The 8,393-nt window shown below is 43.6% G+C and overlaps 1 pseudogene; it reads right to left on the bottom strand.

The window, feature by feature from the left end:
- Positions 1 to 400: 400 nt before the first annotated feature.
- On the bottom strand, positions 401 to 8,039 carry LOC134372553 (NHP2-like protein 1; annotated as a pseudogene).
- Between the last annotated feature and the right edge of the window lie 354 nt (positions 8,040 to 8,393).

The following is an 8,393-nucleotide window of genomic DNA, read 5'->3' as shown; positions in this document are numbered from 1 at the left end:
CTTTGCCACCCCCGTCATGGCACTAATCACACTTAACTGCTATTGTCTGTTTATGGGTCTTTCAAGCCCCCCACACTGAGATGCTAAGATTGTGTCTTATTGGTCTTTGCAATCCCAGCCATCTGCATGGTAAACCCAAGAAATCAAGAGGATCTGGGGAGGCGACACACGGTCCTCCCTGGCCAACACCATGACCTTCCTCTCTTGCTCCTTTGGCAAGCTGCCAAGGCCAAACAACAGATTAGAGGCTTTTCTGAACTGCAGACTTGGAGTTTGTATTTTCTTTTTTTTTTTTTTTCAAGTGCTACAATCTTTTATAACAATAAAAAGTAGCTGAAAATACTGATACACAACCTGAGGGGGAGGAGTCAGCAGGGAGAGTGTGCCAGAGGCCACAGGTTTAGACTAAGAGCCTTTCAATGGATTGCTGAATGGACTGGATCTGCTGCTTCAGCGGGGAGCCCACTTTGATGGTGACAGAACAGGCGATGACAGGCCTGGAGACCCCACAGCCCTGCCGCAGGGCCTGCTTGGAGTGCACAAACACATAAGGCACATTCTTGCCTTCACACAGCAGCAGGAGGTGCAGAGTGATCTCCAGGGGCTCAGCGTCTGCAGCCAACACAATGAACTCAGAGATACCCCTTGTTGAGGGTTTTGGTGTCCTCATGGGCTCCTTTCCAGAGCTGCTTGTAGTTGCATGACTGCTGGACAAGATCCGATTGTTTTTTGTTGAGGTGGGCATCTGTGAGGGGATAGGCCTTCAGACTTACATCCGTCTCAGCCGTGGCTGCAGCTTTGTGGGCTCGTCACTGCTCAAGGAGCGCTCAACACTGATAGAAAGCTACACCAGAGTTTGTTTTCAAACCCCACGGCTGATAACAGTTCCTACCTGCTTCCATCTGTGTCCCAGGTCCTGGTCCTTACTCTGTCCACACCCTGCTGGGGTGCCTTCATTTTAAACCTCTTCGGGAACTACACTAGACACCAGGGGATACCAAAGAATGATACGGCTTAGTCCTGCCCTCATGACTCATAATAATCCACCTGGAAAAACAAGACCAGCCAACTCTAAATTGGGGTGGGGGGAGGCAAAGTGTATGTTTTTAACAAAGTAAGAGATTTGACATTTCAAGGTGATGTTATTTTTCAGAATGTCGAGTATTCGGTTAGTGAGTTTTCCCCTCATACCATCATTGAAATTACTTCGTTTATTTTTTAATTGATTGTTATGCTATATAACCCAACATCTCCAGTAAGATTTAATGTAGCTAAAACATTAGCAGAAACTGATCAAAATTAAAAAGAAACTATATGAGAGTACTTCAAAAAGTTCATGGAAAGATTTGTATTATCTTTTAATTATATTTTTCTATGAACTTTCTGAAGTACTCTCATATTTATTCTACATCTATATATCCACTTGTATATTGCTTAAGAGATAGGTTGCTTAAAGGGTGAGCGTTCAGCAGAGCACTGTGTATTTAAAATTATAAATGAATGGATAACAATGCAAAATAAGGCACACGACTTTAAAAAATCTCTTTGGGTCTCAACTTTCTTATCTGTCTAATGGAGACAGTGATGCCCACCTCCACTATTTCACAGGTTGTCTAGAGCAGTGGTTCTCAACTAGGGGTGATTTTGCCTCCATGGAATTTTTCAATGTCTGGAGACATTATTGGTTGTCACAACCATGGGGAGAGTGCTACTGGCATCTAGTAGGTAGAAGACAGGGGTGCTTCTAAACAACAGCCACCTGCAACAAAGAATTATCCAGCCCCAAATGTTGATAGTGCCATAGTTGAGAAACTTAGGTCTACAAGATTAAAGAAAGGATTTGAAGGCACTTGGCAGAGTAAAAGGCTCTACATTTTATTTTGTATTTAGTGATAAAACAAGCACAGAATAAAAATTCAAACTCTACAAACATTGAAAAGTAACTCTTTCCTCCTAAACCTGACCCCTCATCCTTTAGTGCTCCTTCCTAGGGGCCATTACTGTTTCAGTTTCTCATGAACTCTTCCAGGAATATTTTATGCAAACACAAAGATACATTTTACACACATGGTAGCATATACACACTCTATCTGTACCTGGCTTTTTTATGTGGCCATGCAGCTTGGAGATGGCTCTATACTCTTACTTCATGAATCTGCTTCAGCCTTTGAACAGCTTCCTAGCATGTGGCACATAAACCAGAATGGGAGCTCCATGAGAGCAGGGGACCTTTGTTTTGCTCCTGACATATCCTGAGCACTTAGAACAGTGACTGGCATATAGTACTTGTTCAATAGATAGTTTCAATATGCAAATAAATTTTGTATGATTGATATTTCGTTATATGTATATGCCATTATACCCATCTCTAATCTCTTGTTCTGACTGTCCACTGTGCATATGTGAGTACATCTACAGGATAAAGTCCTTGAACTGGGATTGCTGTCAATTTGTAACTTTGATAGACAAGTATTGCCTAATTGAAGATATTATTTTGGTGGGTCCCTTCCACTTCATTAAATTGTAAGATTTGCAAAATAATTGGAAATGCTAGTTTAGGTTGTGGATTATTAAACAAGGATTCCCAAAAAAGCCGCCTCATAGGACAGGAACTAGACTAAGAGCTGGCCTTGGAAATGCATGAGATGATTGATTTGGAAGGGGATGTTGAAATGATTAGCCATGGGCCAGCCCATGGCTCACTTGGGAGAGTGCGGTGCTGATAACACCAAGGCCACGGGTTCGGATCCCTATATAGGGATGGCCAGTTAGCTCACTGGCTGAGCGTGGTGCTGACAACACCAAGTCAAGGGTTAAGATCCCCTTACCGGTCATCTTTAAAAAAAAAAAAGAAGAAATGATTAGCCATTGTTGTGGAAGCCCTGGCAACGCGGGTATTCTCAATTTATCCCTTTTCTCTGGAGTACTGTGGCCTTCACCTGCCAACACCATGGCCACAGCTGCTCTGGAGCTTGGGAGGGTGGCCTGCCCCACGCTGTGAGAAAGAATGCCACAGGAAGAGTCATGTCCATTATCCACACTGAGATTTCAGAGCTGTCAATCAGCTGATGGGACAAAGGCCCAGGATTGGCTTCTTCTGCCTTTCCTGTTGCCACTTGGGCAATGAGAATAATGATTTGATGGAGGTGAGTTGTGCTAACGCATGAGCACTGCACCCTATGTGCTAACACTATGTTACACACAATGTCTCATGTAATCCTCCTCCCAGCATGAAGTAGATATTGTCATTATCCTTATTTTAGGGATGGAGAAACTTGAGACATGGAGAATAACTTGCCCAAGGTCCCACATTTGGAGATGTCAAGGCTAGGACTGCCCTAATTCCAGTGCCAGTGTCCCTAACCACTCCACACCACTGCTTCCCCAGATTATCAGTTTCGGCTTCCATCATAACGGGATCTGTTTCTTCAAGGCTTCTCCTTTTAGAGTTGTTTCTAAGTCTGTCAGACAGCTAGTCATGTGGGAGGTGGCCACCTCCCCTTCACTGGGGATTCATTGATAACACCTACTAAGTGTCAGTTGCCGAGAGACAAGCTGATTCCCAGAGACCCTTAGTAATGGCCGTCGTGTTACGTCCTGCAGTCAAATCTTGTCTTCGCCTAACCCGTGAACCCCCAGAGGGCAGGGCTATGTCTGATGGGCTGGCGTCAAGTAGGATTTCAGGAGAAGACTGTTGACTGAGAGTCTAACCGGGGCTGGAAGTGTGAGCCTGTGCACCCCACCTGACCCAGACTTATCCTGGCACAAACCTAACCATCTTTGGGTCTCATACCACCCCTCACTCTATAGCCCCATTATTGCCTTGGCCATTTTCTTCTTTTTTAAATTGTGTTTTTCTTTTTCATGCCATTGTTTCAGCAATGGATGTTCCACATTCTTGTGTCTGGAAATAATTCAAAGATTATTTATAATTTTCTATTGTATTTACTGAGTGTTTAGGAGCTCTTTCTCCTCATTATTTATCCTTTAACATTTTTTTTCATATGCTTTATTAACTTTGGTAATGAAAATACTTGTTTCAGCATTTAAAAACCAGGCTCCCAGGCTGGCCAGATAGCTCAGCTGGTTAAGGTGAAGCTTTGTAATATCAAGGTCAAGGGTTCAGATCCGCATACAGCCAGCCACCAACAAAAAAACCCAGAATACTTGCTAGTAATAAGATGCTGGATAAAATTAATTACATATCTCATTTTTATTTTTTCATTCAATAAATTATTTCACTCCTTTATTTATATAACAAATATTCACTTGTGCTGCCTGCAGTGGAGCTTAAATGAATAAAAACAGCATGAACCTTATTATGAAATTGCTATTGGCAACATTAAAAGTGGAGTTGGTTATATAATTTTGGCATTAAAAAGGATATTTTAAAAATAAGATCAATAGCAAAATCTGTAGGAAAAGAAGTTCATAAATGTGCCTACATGAAAAGCAAAAACTTGTTCATATCATAAAACTTTATAAATGCAACACCCAAAAAATAGGAGACCTAGAGAGATCAGAGTAAATAGATGGAAGACTATCCAATTAATAATGTAAGAATCTTCTCAGAACTGAAGCACATGAATTTCTAGATTGAAAGGGCTCACTGGAATCCAGCACAACAGGTGGAAAAATACCCACAACAAGGCACAACATCTTGACATATAGCAACTATTGGATATTAGAGAAAATTGTTTCCAGAGTTTCTAAAGAAGGAGGAAAAATGGTCTCAAAGACTCTGTAGTTGGAATGGCACCAGAATTCTCTCCAGCAATGCTGCAGACTAGAAGCCAACACTGAAATGCCTTCAAAACTCTGGGGGAAATGGTTTCCAACATAGAATTCAATTCCCAGGCTCTTAATCAAGTGTGAGAAAGTAGAATAAGGACCTTTTAATAAGACATGCAAGGTCTCTAAACGTTTGCCCTCTGTGCACCCTTTCTTGGAAAGTTCCTGGAGGGTGTGCTCCATTAGAATGAAGAAGTAAGCTAAGAAAGAGAAAGACCAAAGAACTAAGAAACAGGTGATCCAACACAAAAATAAGGTGAAGGGAGTCTCCAGAGTGATAGTAAAGGAAAACTCCATAATCACACCTGTTTACTAGGCCAAGAGAGCCACCAGTCCAGATTGGAACAAAAAGTCAGAGATCCAGGAGGGAGGTTTCAAAAGGAAGGAAAAAAACACAGAGAAAAAGAGATTACCTGATATATGTACAGGAGCCCACAAAGGCTTAACTGCAAACCATCTGAATGACCAATTGCAACACCTCCTGATAGATGTAAGACTCACAGTCTTGGCTCAGCTCAGCTGCTTCCCTGTGCTGGGTTCAGTATTTAGATGTTCTCAAGGTGAACTCTACAAAGTGATGGAATGTATGGCAGGCCTGGAGTTAAATGTGGTTGGGTTTAAGTTCCAGCTTTGCCTAGGACTAGCTGCATGCCTTTGGGAAAGTTGCTTGACCTTCCTGAGTCTTAAATCCTTGGTAAAAAAGAAAAAGGGAGGATGGGGGGTGGTTAAAACAATGCCCTATGATACTGTGAAAGTTAAATGAAATGATGTATGTGAAACTGCTTTGTAAACTAATATTGGCCACAGTAGAAGTTCTTCAGCAACCTCTGCCAACCCAGCTCACCACAACTTCATCAATCTCCTGGTGAAATACACAGACTAATGCCCACAGTATGCTGGCCTGTTGCACTGATAGAATACACTCTCCCTCCCTACATAAAGCGTGGCCCTCTGGACCAACAGCAGGGCTTCACCTGGGAGCTTCTTAGACAGACTGCATCTCAGTGCCATCTCAGACATACTGCATCAGAATCTACATTTTAACCAGCTCCCCCAGTGATCGATGGGCACATTAAAATATTGGTCTAGTAGGCCCCAAGCTTTCCTCTTCCCACCAACTGAGTTGTAGGCTTCCCAAGAATTACTGAATTTGTTCCCAAACCAGTCTATATTACTGCTTCTATTATTATAATTGTGAAATGTAATTAAATAGATAAACCCAAATCTGGTTACCAAGGGAGAATTGATTCTATGAAAAGTTGGGAGGCTGGCCAGTTAGCTCAGTTGGCTAGAGCATGATGTTATAACACCAAGGTTAAAGGTTCAGCTCTCCTTTCTGGCCAGCTGCCAAAAGAAAAGGAAGAAAAGTAAGTTGAATGTTTTGTAAAGACATGATAAAGGTGAACTGCTAAAAACAATTGCAGGAATCTGATAACTGGAGCTATTACCTGTTGGGTGCCCTTGGGGTAGTCTATTCAGGTAACAGGCCTGAGGACAGCAGGCCCTTCCTGTTTAGCTCTGAGACAGCCCTGTAGCTCCTCTGTGCACATCCCCGCCTGCACGTCTGAGCTTTCTTTTTTCCTTAGCTAACATTGGCATGAGTACTATGAGAATGATGCATTCTGTGAATTTTCTAATTAATCCTTGAGCAACCCTGTGAAGTAAGCTAAACTATTACTATCTCCAATTTAAAGTCACGAAAAACAGAGATGAAGTCACTTGCCAGTACTGGCAAAGTCAGGACTTGAAGGTATTTCTGTCTGCCTCAAGGTGCCAGGCTCACAACCATTCAACTGTTGCCTGACAGCAGATGCCAAGAGTTTCGAGAAAATACAGACAGTGCAGAAGCATTTGAGATATGTACATCCTTGTCAGAAATTAAAGGAATGCAGATCCAAGCAACCATGGAGCATTTCTCACCTATCAAATTTGCAAAGGTTTTTGTTCTTTTGCTATTTAATTTGCTTTATATCAAAGTAATTCATGTTCATGGTTTAAGAGTAAGATTGTACTACAGACATACAAGCTGAAAAATAGCCGACTCTGGTCTAGCCCATCTCACACAAACATACACACACACACACACTCTATGGAAGAGGGGTGCAATTCGAAGAGGGCCCCTGAGTCAGCCCTGTTTCCCCACCATGGCCTTGACCTACTGTCCACTGCTTCCCCACCTCTACGTTTCCTCTGGGCTCTCCAGGGCTTCCAGGAATGTTACTCTGATGTTTCTGTGATCTTCTTAGAGCAGCAAAGCAAGGGGCTGAGTGGCCCTGACTGGGATAGAAATGGGACATTGGAGGGGAGCAAGGAGCCAAAACACAGTCACCTGTAATCTTGCAGTGAGGAAGTGATCCCAAGCGAAAGCCAACACTGGCTACGCAATTTGTGCAAAACTCTGTGGAAATGCTATATTTTCTTTGCAGTAATAATAGTAAAGAGATTTTTTCAGAAGAGAAGTAAACATATCCCCAACTTGTGACTCTCTCCCACCAATCACTTCTTTCTCTTGGGTGAATCCCCTGTGTGCCATCAGATTTTAGGAGCGTTGTCATCAGAGCACCTCCGGGAAAATGGGACAGGCTGTAGAGGGAGGCTTGGATTCAACTCCTGTTCTGCTGTGGGACTTTGGGCAAGTCCCCTCTCTGAACCTCAGTTTCCTACTATGTAAGTGGAGATCACACTCCCTGTCTCACAGAGTAGTCATAAAGACTGGAGGAGATAATGCTTGTAAAATTTAAGCCTGGCACTGGGCCTTTTGTAAAAGAGCCAAAAGGAGGGAGCTACCTCCCAGAAAGCCCCTCAGCACCTTGGCCTCAGTACTATCCCCTAGCCTAGTTCCAACCACCCTCTTGGGGACACTCCCTGGGTTCACCTGTCCTTGTGAGTCCGTATCCAGCACTTGTCACTCATCTGCTCTTCTAGCTCTGACCTTCCTGAGGGCCCAGACAGAGCCTCTCTCTCTCCCCATAATTAGGACCCACCCTACAAGCCGTGCTCACAAGTGCTCACAGAATGAATCCTTCACAGACCATCTTAGAGTTCGTGGCCCCAAGCCCTCCCTGCCCCCAGCACTGTCTGGGTGCCCCTCCCCATCTGAGCTCTCCCATGACCTGTGAGCTTCTGGGGGCAGGACCAGCTTGGTCTGCATGGCAATGTCTACCAAATGCCAGCACAGAATGGGCAATGTCCTTCATCTGACAGTTCTTTATTTAGCACTCACCACACAGGGCGAACACGACAAGCATGGTCCCTGCTTTCATGCAACTAACTTTCTAGTGGGATAGGCAAAAAGAATGTGCCAACGGATCCACACATTCTGATTGTGACAAGTGCTATGAATAAAAGTGACAGATGATACAGCAGTGAGGACGAATGATCCACTGCTGAGTACTGCAATGTGGATGAGCTTCACAGACATCTGCAGCCAGGCATGAGTGTGTACACACCATATATTTCCATTTCTGTCACATACAGAATGGGCAACACTGTGCTGTTGGAAGGGAGAATAGTGATTGCCCTGGGAGGAGGGGAGGGACTGGAGGGACTAAAGTGACATGAGGGGCCTTCTGGGGATGCTGCTTGTGTTCTCTTTCTTCATG

The sequence above is a fragment of the Cynocephalus volans genome, chromosome 3 (assembly GCF_027409185.1).
Source record: "Cynocephalus volans isolate mCynVol1 chromosome 3, mCynVol1.pri, whole genome shotgun sequence".
NCBI lineage: Eukaryota > Metazoa > Chordata > Mammalia > Dermoptera > Cynocephalidae > Cynocephalus > Cynocephalus volans.
Note: the sequence above shows the minus strand (reverse complement) of the source record. Positions and strands in the feature narration are given on the sequence as shown.